The sequence below is a fragment of the Paroedura picta genome, chromosome 9 (assembly GCF_049243985.1).
Source record: "Paroedura picta isolate Pp20150507F chromosome 9, Ppicta_v3.0, whole genome shotgun sequence".
Classification (NCBI taxonomy): Eukaryota; Metazoa; Chordata; class Lepidosauria; order Squamata; family Gekkonidae; genus Paroedura; species Paroedura picta.
In genome coordinates, this window is record NC_135377.1 from 3414615 (window position 1) to 3430851 (window position 16237).

General features: G+C 48.1%; 1 protein-coding gene across 9 annotated transcripts in view; it reads left to right on the plus strand.

Annotated features, from left to right (window-relative positions):
* Positions 1 to 16237, plus strand: part of TSNARE1 (t-SNARE domain containing 1) — a 325772-nt gene that overhangs the window by 58330 nt on the left and 251205 nt on the right. Inside the window, exon 1 of one of the 9 annotated variants that reach the window (XM_077351371.1) lies at positions 751 to 774. The exons of the other annotated variants lie outside the window; for them this stretch is intronic. The gene's annotated coding sequence lies outside the window, so the exon portion shown is untranslated. Of the gene's footprint in view, positions 1 to 750; positions 775 to 16237 lie in introns of those variants that run through there. 9 annotated transcript variants of the gene reach the window in all.

Below are 16237 nucleotides of genomic sequence, written 5' to 3' on the forward strand. Positions count from 1 at the left end.
TCCTCTTTGGGGGCGATTCTTAGAAGGAATGGCGGTGGGCGTCATGCTTCAAAAACGCACACGCCGCGCTTCCTGAATTGGAAAGACGGATGTGATACGCTGGGAACAGCCTGTTAGGGGGCCGGTGTATTAATAAAGGGGTGTTAGGTAAGAGGAACAATTGTCCAAATGAGAAAATGAACCGTTGCCGTTTGTTTCCATTCCAAATTAGGGTTGCGTGGAAGGAACTGTGGGCAGCTCTGTTTGGGAGGAAGAGGAATGGGTGCGGGTCTGTGTTCAGTGCTGTCGACTTGCTTGTCGACTTAGAATCATAGAATCATAGAATCATAGAGTTGGAAGGGGCCATAGAGGCCATCTAGTCCAACCCCCTGCTCAACGCAGGATCAGCCCTAAGCATCCTAAAGCATCCAAGAAAAGTGTGCATCCAACCTTTGCTTGAATACTGCCAGACTTATGGTCAACCTATGAATTACTGTCTTTCAGGACATCCCCTCTTAAACAACCTTGCTCCGGTCTTGCAGAGTGAGGGCCCTTGTGACTTCTTTGATGGTGTCGGTCCATGCCACGTCAGGTCTCCTAGTGTGGTGTCATGGTTGAGAGCTTCTAATCTGGAGACCTGGATTTGATTCCCTGCTCCTCCCCCACAGGCAGCCAGCAGGGTGACCTTGGGCCATTCCCAGTTCTCTCAGAGCTCTCTCCGCCTCACCTCCCTCACAGGGTGTCTGAATTGGGAGAGGAAGGGCCTGGAGACTCCTTTGGGAGGTGGAAAGCAAGGTATAAATACCAACTCTTTCTCTTCCTTGTTGACTTCGTCGTCCTCTTTGTCGTTGTCATCTTCTAGTTTGCCTGGCAGGTCTTCTCCTGTGACTCTTGGTCTTCTCATGATGGGATGGAAAATATAATAGCTTGAGTTCCGTAATTTTAGCTTCTAGGGAGCGTTCAGCCTTGACCGGATCTAGAACTCACAGATTTGTCTTCTTGTTGGCCTGTGTGTCTCTACATTCAATTGAAACGTGGTCCTAGTTGATTCAGAGGTGGCTGGTCTATGCATGGATCACGCCATGCAATGTTGCTGCATTGGTGCCAGGGTTAAGAGCGGCAGATACTCATCTGGCAACCTGAGTTTGATCCCCCCCCTCCGCCTCCTCTGCATGCAGCCAGCTGGGTGAATTTGGGCTCTTCACAGCCCTGATAGAGCTGTTCTGATCGAGCAGTAACATCAGCCCCACCTCCCTCACAGGGTGTCTGCTGTGGGGAGAGGAAGGGGAAGGCGATTGCAAGCAGCTTACAAAAACCCAACTCTTCTTCTTTTTCCTCTCCTCCTCCTCCGTCTCCCACCATCCCCCCCCCCCCCAGAAATCTATCAGATCCGAGGGAAGACAGTTTTAGAATTATCCTCTGCCACAACTGTTTTTCTATATGCAGGGAATTTCCTGAGCGCCCGAGATCTGTCTGAAATGATACGCGTGGATAGAGGTTTATCTCCACCTCGGGAAGCTGAGTTGTTTTGATTTTGTAGAGAGCTCAGCTAATCCTTCCCTCCTTGCAAGGATGAGAAGTGAGAGGGGTCGCAGAGTCAGGGAATGTGATATTTCAATGCATTTTAAAAAATGTCTCCTGGCTTTTGCATTTTGTTTAGCCCCCCCCCCCCCCCCCCCCGCTTTAGCTGGTGAATATTTTCTATCTCCAAACCCCTTTCATGGAGACGTGTGCCACCGCCCCCCCCCCCTATGAGTAAACCTCTTGTATGTCATATGCTGAGGAGCCTCCAGGAAAGGAGGGATTACTCCCTGTATTGGACCATGACACCGTGTGCTGCCTTATGGCTCTTCAGTAAAAGTAGAAGTTGCATTTCATTTCCTGCTTTTCACTGCCCAAAGGAGTCTCAGACTGGCTTACAATTGCCTTCCGTTCCTCTCCCCACAACAGACACCGTGGAAGGCAGGTGAGGCAGAAAGAGCTCTGAGAGAACTGCTCTGCGAGAGCAACACTGTCAGAGCTGTGACTAGCCCAAGGTCACCTCGCTGGCTGCATGTGGAGGAGGAGTGGGGAATCAAACCCAGCTCGCCCGTTAGAAGCTGCCGTTCTTTTAACCAAGACACCAAGCTGGCTCTCAAGTAGCTCTGAACATGCTGAAAAAGTAGGCCAATGAGAACAAGATGCAATTCAGTAAGGAGAAGTGTAGAATTCTACATCTGGGTCACAAAAATGAGAAAGCAGGCATATTGGATGGGAGAGACACTTCTGAGTAGCAGTGTGTGTGAACGAGATCTTGGGGTACTTGTAGACCGTAAGCTAAATAGGAGCAGACTGTATGAAGTGGTGAATGCAGCCTTGGGCTGGATCAACAGAGGCATCACATCAAAATCGCAAGATGTCATAGTCCTGCTGTTTATCACATTAGTCAGACCCCACCTGGAATCCTGGGTGCAGCTCTGGAGGCCTCCCTTCAAAAAGGGCGTGGACAAGATGGAGAGGGTGCAGAGGAGAGCGAGGAGGGTGATCCGGGGCCAGAGGATCAAGTCCTGTGGGGAAAGGCTGAGGGACTTGGGAAGGTTCAGCCTGGAGAGGTGGAGAGGAGACATTATGCTGTCTAAGTAGTTGAAAGGTTGTCCCTTAGAGCAGGGGTAGTCAACCTGTGGTCCTCCAGATGTTCATGGACTACAATTCCCATGAGCCCCTGCCAGCATTCGCTGGCAGGGGCTCATGGGAATTGTAGTCCATGAACATCTGGAGGACCACAGGTTGACTACCCCTGCCTTAGAGGAGGGTACGGAGTGGTTCTTGTTAGCAGTAGAGGTTAGTTCCCGCAATTGTACCACAACCTGGTGACACCATGGAATTTTGATTTCATTCTCAAGCAGTGCAGTAACACAGCGGTTCCTCATGCATCGGGATGCCAACCTCCTTGTGAAAACTGGAACTCTCCTGAGATTATAGCTTACTCAGAACAGTCCCCCTGGAAATAAACGATTGCTTGGGTGGGCGGGCTTTATAATGCTCACTCCCCAAACTCCCCCCTCTCCCCCCAAACATCTCTGGAATTTTTCCTGCCTGCATCTGGCAGCCCTAGAAGTGAGCTTCTTGGAGTAACTGTGAAGGAAGGAAATTTTTGGATCCCTTCCTTAAGAAAGTTGGCTCTTTGTAAAGACTCAGCTGCAATCTAGCGGAGGAAGGAGTTCGGCACAAACAGACGGGGAGTGGGGAGGAAGCGGCTTTGAAAACAGAGAGGCGGAAATGAAAATTCACACCCTCCTAAGATTAGAATTCTCCGATTATCTGCACATTACCACTGATTGATCACCAAGATGGGGTTTGTGTGACATATTTGAAGGGATAAAGTGGTGTGTCATTGTCGTTCCATTTTTATCCTTCCCTTCCTGTGCGTGCCTGGTTCTCCCTTCCCCCACATTTGTCCTCACAACAACCCTATGAGGTAGGTGAGGCTGAAAGAGAGACTGGCCAAAAGTTGCGAGAAGTTGGATTTCAGCATTGGAAAAGGTTTCTAATTAGGGTCTCCCTGATGTCAGCGAGTAACCCAAACCACTTCACCATGTTGGTTGAATTCAACTGATCTTTATCAGTTAACGGATGTTGTGAAATTTCTTATCCACCGATGTTGTCTGTCCCTCCAAGAACACACGAAGAACAGGAAGCTTAGGGGAGGGGCCACAGCTCAATGGCTGAACCTCTGCTTGGCATGCAGGAGGTCCCAGGTTCAATCCCCAGCATCTCCAGCTGAAAAGACCAGGCACTAGGAGATGTGAAAGTCCCTGGAGAGCCGCTGCCAGCTTGAGAAGACAATACTGATTTTGATGGATCTGATTCAATATAAAGCAGCTTTGTGTGTTATTTTTGGGCAGGGGCCATGGCTCAGTGGTAGAGCCTTTTCTTGACGTGCAGAAGGTCCCAGGTTCAATCCCCAGCATCTCCAGTTCAAAGGGCTACCTACAGGTGATGTGAAAGACCTCTACCTGGGACCCTGGGGAGCTGCTGCCAGTCTGAGTAGACAATACTGACCTTGATGAACTAATGTTCTTCTTCAGTATAATGTAGTTCCAAGCTTCCTTGCACATCCCAGTGACCAACCAGTTCCTTTGGATGTCGAGCAGCAAGGCATGAAGACTGAGGACTTCCCCTGATATTGCCTCCTGACTCTGGGGTTCGGAGGTTGACTGCTTCTGAATGAGGAGGATCCATTTATTCACCATGTCTGGACCCACCATGGTCCCATCCTCCCTTAATCTGTCTAATCTTTTAAACCCATCTAAACCTTTGGCTATCACCACATCCTCCGGCAGCAAATCCCACATCCTCCGGCAGCAAATCCCACATTTTAATCACTCTTTGCTTTAAAAAAAAATGTATTTCCAGATTGGGTGTATTGTTCTGCCAGAGAACCAGTGTGGTGTTTTGGTTCACTTGAAGCCTGCTGGGGGACCTGGGGCTAGTCACAGTTCTCTTAGCCCGTCTTCCCTCATAAGGTGCCTGTTGTGGGAAGAGGAAGGTGATTGTAAGCTGTTTTGTGGTTCCTTAAATTAGGGAAATGCTTCTTCTTCTTCTTCTTCTTCTTCTTCTTCTTCTTCTTCTTCTTCTTCTTCTTCTTCTTCTTCTTCTTCTTCTTCTTCTTCTCCTTCTCCTTCTCCTTCTCCTTCTCCTTCTCCTTCTCCTTCTCCTTCTCCTCCTCCTCCTCCTCCTCCTCCTCCTCCTCCTCCTCTCCTCTTGAGGTAGCCAGTTGATAAGTAGGAGGCACACCCTTCTGAACTAGCTAAGCATCTATCAATCTCATCACCCCAGAAATTTGAACCCAGAACTGCCAGATCCTCCTTAGGCACTCTACTCTCCACACCAAACATCCAGGGCACCTGAGAGATCAAGAAGATTCTGAGAGTGAAAGCTCCCTTCGTGTCTGTCTTATTGGCCTCAATGGGTCTGAACTCAGATCTTGGTGTTATTGTGCATGTGATTAATTTGTGATGGAGAGCAGATCCTTTGGACGGGGGTTCGCCAGGGTAAGATTCCCTGATGACAGACCCCAAGATACCTCAGTGGCTGCAGTCAGATCTCGGTGCCCTCTCCTTTCCTTCAGTGTCGCTTGTCCGCTACTCCTTGGTTCTGGGATGTAAATGGCACGCAGGAGACTCCTTTTGCTCATGGGGTTGCCTTTCATGATGTGGCATGAAGGAGCTGGCCGTTTATCCAGAACCAATGGGATGAAACTACTTCAAAACAAATTCCGTCTAAACTTCCGGAAGAAGTTCCTGACCGTTAGAGCGGTTCCTCAGTGGAACAGGCCATATGTATCCTGTGGCATTTGTGTGGCATAGCAAGGAGATCAGAGGATAGTCTGGCAGCCAAGCAAGGTGGTTCACCATTGCTTATCTCCATGTCATGACCCCTAGTGGTCCTTGGAGGAGCTACCACTCAAATCTCAATATCCAGATACTAGGCAGGGTTGGCCCTGCTAGCTCCCAAAATGTGGCCTGCGTAGTATAGCTGGGAAATCTGAGGACAGTCTAGAAGCCAAGTTCGGGACGTTCAGAGGTTGTCTGTCATTGCCTGCCTTCTCCTCATGGCCCCTGGTCTTCCTTGGAGGAGCTACCACCCAGATCCTCAGAGGCCTCCCATCCAAATACTAGGAAGGGTCAGCCTGGCTTAGTTTCCCATCTCTAATGGGATCAAGCTTGCCTAGGCTGTCCCATAATCATCATCATAATCATGTTTTCAGTCCTATTGAATGAAATCCTTCTGAATGCCTTTGCTTTGGCTCGTACGGTCCAAAATTAATCTCTTTTAAAAATAATGATGCCAACATTACTTTCATCTGTCAGTCTTAATTGTACTTGTCCTTTAAAAAAAATCAATTTGAAATCAATTAGCTCAAGAAAAAATGTCAAGACTATATATAGGCGAGAGAACCTTGGCGTCTTTTCGGGGCGACTCTTCCGCAGCATCTGTGCACGGAAGCAGATGGGAGCCGTGCATAGGGAGGACTGTGCATGACTCATGAAGCTGCCCGCCAGAAGAATTGAGGCCTACACACCTGCATTGTGGTTGCGCTGTTAGGCTTGCTGTATTACTGATCAATCCAGCCAGCTCTTTGCATCCATTCAGCTAGTGCCATGGTGCCACCTGAGACCTTTCCTGGTACCCACCAAGCGTTCTTAGAAAGTGGGCAGGGCTGGATTTGGCTTTCCCCCAGGTCTGATTGTCTGTGCAAGGACGTTGGTTTTGTAGCCACCTGCATCAATCACAACAAGGTGCTTTCAAGGCCAGTGAGAAGCAGAGGTGGTTGGCCGTGGCCTTCCTCTACAGAGCCTTCCTTGGTGGTCTTCTGTCTGAGACTTATGGCAACCCCAAAAGTGAGTTTTCAAGGCAAGAGAGAGGCAGAGGTGGTTGGCCATTGCATTCCTCTGCAGAGCCTTCCGTGGTGGTCTGTCTACCAAATACTGACCCTACTTAGCTTTCCAGATCTGACGAGATTGGACTATATCAGGTCTCCTTCCCTCCCCACTTTATTATTGTTATGCTTAATAACATCACTGGCTATATGTATAGCATTTATTGTAATGCTCTGATAGCCTCACACTTTTTCTTGTGATCTTATGCTTTTTCCCCCAGTGTCAGAAGGCCACTCAGACTGGAAAGTCCTGAGTTCAAATCCCTACACAGCCCTGAAGCTCACTTTATGACCCTAAACAAATTATGCTCTCCCTGCCTGGCCTACCTCACAGGTAGGCCATTTTTAGGATAAAAAAGGGAAGGGGGAAATGGAACATGCTGCTTGGAGCTCCTTGCAGGAATGTTCCATTGTGAACATAGAACCACAGAGCTAGCCTGAAAAGCCATGGAAAATAGGCTGAGCTTCCACAGATCCTCCCAATGTGGTTTTCACCTGTTTCTAACTTGGAGGAGGTTGGCGATTCATTCTCTCCTGCTTTGCATCCACTTTGACACTTGTGCGACCAAGGAAGGACAGCCAAGGAAGTTCATGGTTAGAGTCATGCTTAGGGCAGGCAATACAATTGTACTAAGGATGGTTATGGGAGACTGCAACTCACCTCCCAACAGCAGGGCTACCTTCAGCATCCTTGAGGTGGGTTAGCTGCCAGAGTCCATGGATAAGAACCTAAGAAGAATGCTGCTGGATCAGACCATGTAGTTCAGCATCCTGTGTCACTCAGTGGCCAGCCAGTTCCTCTGGAAGGCCAACCACAGGGCGTAGAGGCCAAGGCTTTCCCTTATAAGAAGAGCCCTGCTGGATCCAACCAGAGGCCCATCTGGTCCAGCCTCCCGTCTCACACAGTGGCCAGCCTGTTCCTCTGGAGGTCCAACAACAGAGCAGAGAGGCCAAGTTCTTTATAAGAACATCAGAAGAGTCCTGCTGGATCACATCAGCGGTCTATCTATTCACGTGATGGCCATACGTAGTGGCCCTTGATACACTAATCCTCCATGAATCTGTCAAATCCCCTTTTAAAGTTGTTTATCTCTGTACCGATCATTATACCTTCTGGCAGCAAAGTCCACATTTTAATCCATCTCTGTGTAAAGAAATATTTCCTTTGGCCATTTTGAGCCTGTTGCCCATCAGTTTCTTGGGTGCCCTTGAGTTCTAGTCTTTTGGGAGAGGCAGGAATAGACCTCTTGGTCAACTCTCTCCAACCCACGCATAATTTGATAAACCTCTGTCATGTCATCCCTTTGCCGTCTGTTTTCTAAACTGAGCGGTCTCAGAGGAGGGTGAAAGGGCAGTGGGATTTAGTTTTCTTGGTGGGGAGACTTAGATTGTTTAAGAATAATTGACACGTGATATCAGCACTCGAACCCACAACCAAGGTCTTCCCGGGATCTTCTCTTCTTCACCAGTGAAAAAGGAAGGAAGAAATCTAGCCTGTTCTTGCCAGCTTGTAAGAGTGGTGACCTGAGAACCAGATTGGATCCCCCGTTCTTCCCCCACCTGCAGCCAGCTGGGCGACTTTGGGCCTGTCCCAGTTCTCTCAGAGCTCTCTCAGCCTCACTCACCTCACAGGGTGCCGGTTGTGGGGAGAGGAGGGGTAAGCAATTTTAAGCAGCTTTGAGACTCCTTTCGGTAGCTCTCCTCCTCCTCCTCCTTTCTCAAAGCACAAGAAGATAAAGATTCGGTGCCTAATCTTGAAGCTGCTGTAGCAGATGCCAATTTGATTTGGGGCCTGAAATTTCCTGAAACCAGAGATGCTCTAGCGGCAGCCGGTGTGGCACCCGTCCCACGTGACGCTCGTGAGGAGATGGCTGCTCATTCAGAAAGCGTTTGGGCGGAAGACGTATAACCACAACATGAACCTTCCTTATCCTGAATCAGACTTTCGATTCATCAGAGGCTTCCACTTCCAAATGCCTGTTTTTATAGGCAGCAAAATGTGTCCACAATATATCACTTTTTCACTCTCTTCATAACGGTCGGTTTTACTGTTCGGGAAGCTTAAGTGCCGGCTGGTCCGGGGCCAACTGAGGCATGTTGCTTTCGAGCAGGATCTCCTTGCTTTGGATCTGGCCTGCATTGCTTGGAACCCAGCTGTAAAGCCACATCAGACCTTTCCCCAAGAGTCGTAAAAATTGCTAGATCACAGTGGACAAGCGTTGGGAGTTCTTCAATCTTTGAGAGGCAGCATGATGACGGAAGGTCTGGGGCAGGGGTGGGGGAGATCTCTCAGGCCTTGAGTCCTTAAGCTGCCATCTGGATCCTAAGTAGAGTACAGTTCCATATTCTTTGGGCGCAGGTATTAGGACCTGCTCTTGACTTTCTGCAAGCATTATGTGTGCGTGTGTCAAATGAAGTGCAAAATCTCAAGGCGTTGCAAGTCTTGACAGATTCTCAGTGGAACGGGCTTCCTCGGGAGGTGGTGGGTTCTCCATCTTTGGGGATTTTAAAACAGAGGCTGGAGAGCCATCTGACGGAGAGGCTGATTCTGTGAAGGCTCAAGGGGGTGGCAGGTTACAGTGGATGAGTGAGAGGGTTGTGGGTGTCCTGCACAGTACAGGGGGTTGGACTAGATGAACCAGGAGAGCCAGTCTGGTGTAGTGGTTAGGAGTGCGGACTTCTAATCTGGCATGCCAGGTTCGATTCTGCGCTCCCTCACATGCAGTCAGCTGGGTGACCTTGGGCTCGCCACGGCACTGATAAAACTGTTCTGACCGGGCAGTGATATCAGGGCTCTCTCATTATCTTTGTTAGCTTGACACCTACCACTTTGGGCAGCGAAGAAAAAATCCCCCCCTCCCAGATGGGTGACCTTGGGCTCGCCACGGCACTGATAAAACTGTTCTGACCGGGCAGTGATATCAGGGCTCTCTCAGCCTCACCCACCCCACAGGGTGTCTGTTGTGGGGAGAGGAATGGGAAGGCGACTGTAAGCTGCTTTGAGCCTCCTTCGGGTAGGGAAAAGCGGCATATAAGAACCAACTCTTCTTCTTCTTCCTCCCTTCCAACTCTATGAGTCTATGATGCTACGGGTGCATAAACACATGCATATACCTTCTGCGACATCGGACCAGCAGTCCATCTCTGTCAATATTGTCCGTGCAGACTGGCTGTGGCTCTTCAAGGTCTCCGGCAGAAGGTCTTCCCATCAACTGGAGATGCCTGGGGATTGTATTTGGACCTTTTACATGCCAAGAGACTCTAAAAGGACATGCTCCTTCACCCAAAGAAAAATTATGAGGTGGAATTTACTGCTGCAGAGAGCGGTGGCGGCTACGGGTATCAGCAGCTTCAAGAGGGGACTGGAGAAACATTTGGAGCAGATGTCCATCAATGGCTGTTGGCCACATGGTATAGATGGGACACTATCTGTGGCAGTGATGCTGTGTATTCATGGTTCTTGCGAAAGACCAGTTGGAGGGCTTCTGGAGTTCTGGAACCATTGGAGAACCTCTTGATGGCACCTGAGTTTGGGCTACTCCGTGATACAGAGTGTTGGACTGGATGCACCCCTGGCCTGATCCAATATGGTTTCTCTTATGTTCTTATGCTTGGGTCAGTGATACTCATCTTCATGGTGGTTGGTGGGCAAGAGAGGGGAGGCCTTCTGGTGTTCTGGCCCTGCTGGTGGACCTCCTGATGTCCTCAAGGTTTGGGCTACTCTGACACAGGGTGTTGGACTGGATGGGCCACTGACCTGGCCTAACATGACTCCTCTGATGTTCTTATCGCTGATCCACAGCCTCTCTCGAATACAAGACTGCCTTAGGCTGGATCAGAACCTTCCTCCAGTAAGGTCAGTCTTGTCTACTCAGACTGTTAGCAGCTTCCCAGGGTCTTACCTATTGCCTGTTCCCTGATGCAGGCTGAGCCATAAGTGATACAACCAGCAATAGTGATAGACGAGCGTCAAAGAATTGAGGCTTTTGAACTCTGGTGCTGGAGAAGACTCTTGCGAGTCCCTTGGACTGCAAGGTGAACAAACCGGTCAGTCCTAGAGGAGATTAGCCCTGACTGCTCCTTAAAAGGCCAGATCCTGAAGATGAAACTCAAATACTTTGGCCACCTCATGAGAAGGAAGGACTCCCTGGAGAAGAGCCTAATGCTGGGAGCGATTGAGGGCAAAAGAAGAAGGGGACGACAGAGAATGAGGTGGCTGGATGGAGTCACTGAAGCAGTCGGTGCAAACTTAAATGGACTCTAGGGAATGGTAGAGGACAGGAAGGCCTGGAGGATCATGGTCCATGGGGTCGCGATGGGTCGGACACGGCTTCACACCTAACCAACTACTACAAGACCAGGAAGACCGAGGTTCAAATCCTGATTTGCCATGGGTGACCTTGGACCAGTCAGAATATAAGAGGGAAACTTTTAGACTCTCAGTAAGTTCCTGTGAAGCCAAATTCCATTTTTTTTAGAACAACAGCAGCGGAAACAAAGCCCTGACTATGGTTTGAGCATCTAATATGATCATTATAATTTTAAAAAGTAAGAAACGTGTCTGTGTGAGTAACAAATTAATTCTATGCTATAAAGGAAAGGGAGAGGAAAGGGAAGGTGACTGTAAGCCGCTTTGAGCCTCCTTTGGGTAGGGAAAAACGGCATATAAGAACCAACTCTTCTTCTTCTTCTATAAATACCCCTCGTTTTAACTCATAACAAAATGGACATGTCTATCCCATAAGATGAGACCTGTGAGAAACATTCCCTTGCCTCAAAGAATCCTGGGAACTGTAGTCTGTGAGCCCAGCTCAGAGTCTCTTCATCTGATCCTGAAATGCCATTTTGATGATTCGTTGGGGAAGAAGCCGAAGCAATTAAACTGGTATAAAACTGATAAATGTTTGTAGCTGAGAATTAAATGGAAGAAAATATTTTTTCCTCACATTTACCACAGTTTTACGCCCCCCTCTTCCACAAGTATTCCCCCTTCCTCCTCTCCAAAACTTAATTCAGTCCTACAGAGTGCAAAAAAGATTTAAAAACGAACAGGAAAGGTAGTTAATGAACCCCAAAGTCACTGGTCCTGAATAACAATGCAACAAAACTGGCTGGAACCAAGCTAAGGGTCAGCCCGCTATAATGATAGAGAATGAGATATCCTTTTATGGTCTTTGGGATGGATAGGAGTGCTTCTCTCTGGCTGCGCTGGAGAATTTAACGGTCTTCGGGCTGATAAATCAACGGGACTGAATGAGTCCAACAGGCTGTAATGGAGTTGTGTGGCACCCGCCTGCTGCTGAAAGGTTTACTCAAATAGCAAAGGTTAATACATACCAGGAGACCACGCCATTAAGCATTGACAGCTGCTGTTGGCTCTTGAAATGTGGGTTCTCCTGGTGGTTTGACAAGGGGGAAATGGTGTGGGGGGGCTGCCAGTGGAGTAACAAATACTCCATGATTTGCTGTGGTACGGATAACCCGGCTGTGGTTGGAGTGATGGGTTTCTGTGGAGGCTTGGAGGTAGCCCAGTTGGCTAAGTTGCGCCTGGGCTTGGTCAGATAAGGAAAGAACATTTGCGCTGTTATGGGAAAGCAAGGTCTCCAGTTGACTAGCGTGTCCTTCACGTCTCAATTTCCCACCAAGATGCTGATAGTGGTATTCTCCAAGCATGGTGACCCAGGGGGCCAGGCTGGATTCCCCTAGAGCAGGGGTAGTCAAACTGCGGCCCTCCAGATGTCCATGGACTACAATTCCCAGGAGTCCCTGCCAGCGAATGCTGGCAGGGGCTTCTGGGAATTGTAGCCCATGGACATCTGGAGGGCCGCAGTTTGACTACCCCTGCCATAGAGTAGAGTCCCCTGACATGGAGGACAACCCCTAGGGCAGCCGTGCTGCAAATGCCCAAGAACCAGGCCCGGGTGCAGCTTGGGCAACCGACTCAACCGACGGGTGATCCGCGGCTCGGCCCCTCATCGTGGAGAGAAGACTAAATAGTCTTCATGTAAGTAATCTTGTTATAAATCAATAAATTTCAATTATTTGTTAATTACATCCGAGTTGCCTAGCAATTCAAAAATTAATTATGGTTATTTTACCTTTTCTGTCCCGTTTAAAAATTCCTTTCTTCCTATTACATATTTTCTAGGACGTTTAACTTTTTGCATCAGAAATTCTTAATAAAATATATTTTAAAAACAGAGTTTCAGCACGGCCTTCAGAAGGTGAGGAAAAATCTAGAGTTGTCCGCTAGTCGTTAAGAGTGAGGGCCTCTAATCTGAGGATCCGGGTTAGATTCCCCCCTCCTCCTCCACAGGCAGCCAGTTGAGTGACCTTGGGCTAGTTACAGTTCTCTTAGAGCTGTTCTTTCAGAGCAGTTCTTCTGGAGCTCTCTCAGCCCCACCTACCCCACAAGGTGCCTGTTGTGGGGAGAGGAAGGGAAGGCGACTGGAAGCTTCTTTGAGGCTCCTTCAGGTAGTAAAAAGCAGGATAACAAAAAACAGCTCTTCTTCTCCTTGATCTAAAGTTGGAGGCAGCTTTCTTTCCCAGACAGACATAAGTGCAGAACAACTCTTTTTAAAAGTGTTAGCTTTTTATTCTATTTTATTTTTTTTACAAAGTCTATGGGATGATTGATATTTTGTGAATCTATCCCTCGGCCCTTCCCAAACATTTATTTTTCTTTGTCGGAGCTCTGTGGTTCTCTTTTTCTTTTTTCAGATGTTTCACTTGTGGGACAAGCTATTTCACGCTTTTCATTTTTATCCTTGAGTTGCTTTTTTTTTATTCTGCTGGTGTTGTTTCCCCATCAAAACATTTTCTCCTCCTCCCCCCCACTTTCTTTCCGAAGCTTGGCAGCTTGTTGACATCAATTGCTTTTCTTCCCCCCGCTCCCTTTGGTTGTCTCCGTGCTGGACCGGATTTGGACATCTTCCCGTAATTTCTTTTCATTTCAGTAAAAGGAGAGAAAAAAAGAAAAAATAGTCAAATGGATTCAATAAGATATTTAAATTCTATAAGGAGAGTGGTACTTTCCCCCCTCTTCTGTAGAGTTTTCTCTCTCTCCCACTGAGTTATCATTCATTTATTTTGTAGAGAGTCAGTAAAATGACACATTTTCTTCCAAAGCACTCCAAACAGTAAAACAGACCATTATGGAGGGAGAAAAGAAATATATCTTGGGCACACAGTTTGCTGTATGTAAAGAAACAGGCATTTGGAATTGAAGGAGGGCCATAGAAGCAGAAGAAGAAGAAGAAGAGGAGTAAGAGGAGGAGGAGAGGAGAAGGGTTGGTTCTCGTATGCAGCTTTTCTCTCCCTGAAGGAGTCTCAGAGCAGCTTACAGTCGCCTTCCCTTTCCTCTCCCCACAACAGACACCCTGTGAGGGAGGTGAGGCTGAGAGAGCCCTGATATTACTGACGAAGAAGAAGAGTTGGGTCTTAGATGCCGCTTTTCCCTACCCGAAGGAGGCTCAAAGTGGCTTCCAGTCGCCTTCCCTTTCCTCTCCCCACAACAGACACCCTGTGAGGTGGGTGAGGCTGAGAGAGCCCTGATATTTCTGCTCGGTCAGAACGGCTTTATCAGCGACGTGGGGAGCCCAAGGTCACCCAGCTGGGAGGGGGGGATTTTTTCTTCGCTGCCCAAAGTGGTAGGGGTCAAGCTAACAGAGATAATGAGGTAGCTACCAGGTATTCTAACTGTTAAAGTTTATTTAATTGTCAACATGGCTAAATTTGTGGGTACTTAAATACCGAGACTGGGGCTGTGGACAGACCAAAGAATTCTCCTAACCTAAAATTTGCCCTAGCTTAGCAGGGAAATCTGAAATCTGATCAATAACAACCTAGGGGAGCTAACCTCCTGCATAACAATAAAAGCAGCAACTGTACCTTTAAGAAACAACCGCCTTCTGCCATAGTCCTTTGTAAGGATCGCTAGACAACTGAAACAGTATTGTCATCCTTCAAGCTATTATATCAATAAAAAGCAATGACAAGGGCCCTTTTTGGGACTGCTAAGGCCTTGGCGGAAGGAATAATTGGAGATGATGTAAAGAATTAATAGCTAACAAATTATATGAAAAAAAGGAGAACAAATGGAAAATCTGGAAACTGAGGCTCTTCCCACACCCTCACCCCACTTAGAGGACCAGTTTGGTGTAGTAGATAAGGGTGGCAGCCGTGAGATCCAGACTTGATTCCTCTCTCCTCTTCCACATGCAGCCAGCTGGGTGACCTTGGGCCAGTCACAGTTCTGTTAGAGCTGTTCTTACAGATCAGTTCTGTCAGAGCTCTCTCAGCCCCACCTATCTCACAGGGTGGCTGTTGTGGGGAGAGGAATGACAGGCGATTGTACGCCTCTTTGAGACTCCTTCAGGTAGTAAACAGTGGGGTACAGGAAAACCCAGCTCATTTTCTCTTCTTCCGTGGTGGGTGCCTACTCAGGATTTCAATACCAGTTGGCCTCCTTCCTCCTTCATGATTCTTCCAGCATTTTTGCCCAAACCTGGCAGGATAGGACTGTTAATTTTGGCTGTGCGGTGGTGGATTCTTCATCGCTGGGAGTTTTAAAGCACAGAATGGATACCTGCTCAAACGCAGACTGCTAGACGTAGATCTACAAGATCTTAGTAGTAAAGCGAGAGATAGCTGATCCCCAATGAGCATGGGGATCACAACAAGATCTCAGCCCCAAGCTTCATATTGGTATAGTTCAGAGGTAGTCGAACTGCGGCCCTCCAGATGTCCATGGACTACAATTCCCAGGAGCCCCCTGCCAGCGAATGCTGGCAGGGGGCTTCTGGGAATTGTAGTCCATGGACATCTGGAGGGCCGCAGTTTGACTACCCCTGGAGTTGAATCCTGCAACAATGTAGAACTTTCATGTTAGCTAGACCTAAAGCTCTACCGTGTTCTGCCGTGTTGCTTGGGAAATTTCAATACATCCCATCTTCAGTTAGGCCCTGCCCTTGTGGACGATGCTGTGTAGAATCAGTCGTACATGGTTTTTGTTCTCCATTGTCCATTTCAGTTTACCCCCTGAGCTTAATTTCTTAACCCACTGCTTTGTACAAGAGATCAGCATTCTAACGAATGTTAGGATTCGGTGAATCCTGTTTTAAACTGCATCAGTTGCAAGGTTTTTACAACTTGCGATGAGGTGCTGGGAAAATACTCTGATGTCTGCATTGGTGTGCTTTGGCTGTACTGCAGAGGGACCTTCTGCATATTGTTCCCTTAGATTGTACCTCTTTAAGATATGCCAATAAAAGTTGTATTGTTTTTGCTGGATACCTACTTGTGGGGGCTATCATAGCTGCATTTCCTGCATTGACACAAGGTTGAAGACAACCGTGCTCGTCTCCTTGATCAAATGAATAAAATAAAATGAAAATGTCACTCTGTTTAATTCATTTGTACCCTGCCTTACTCCTCAACGAGGCCCCCGAATTGTCTTACAAGATCATCCAGTGAGTTTTCATGGCACGAGTCGGGATTCGAACCCAGGTCTCCTAGGTTCTAGTCCAAGGCTCTTAACCACTACACCACATTGGCTCCTGTTGTTTCATCCCAGTGAGGACGAAACCTTTTCCCTTTGGGGTGTTTCCAGGCACGTCTATTTTAAACTTGTCTGAAACGGGATCTGAGTGTTTCATCAAGTGCCTCTTCAGGAGGAACTTTGACCATCCCAAATACGTGCTGAGTTCAGGTCTCCTTTGCTGCTTGTTCCCTCGGTAGCGGCGGGGATACCCTACCCCAGGGGTAGTCAAACTGCGGCCCTCCAGATGTCCATGGACTACAATTCCCAGGAGCCCCTGCCAGCGAATGCTGGCAGGG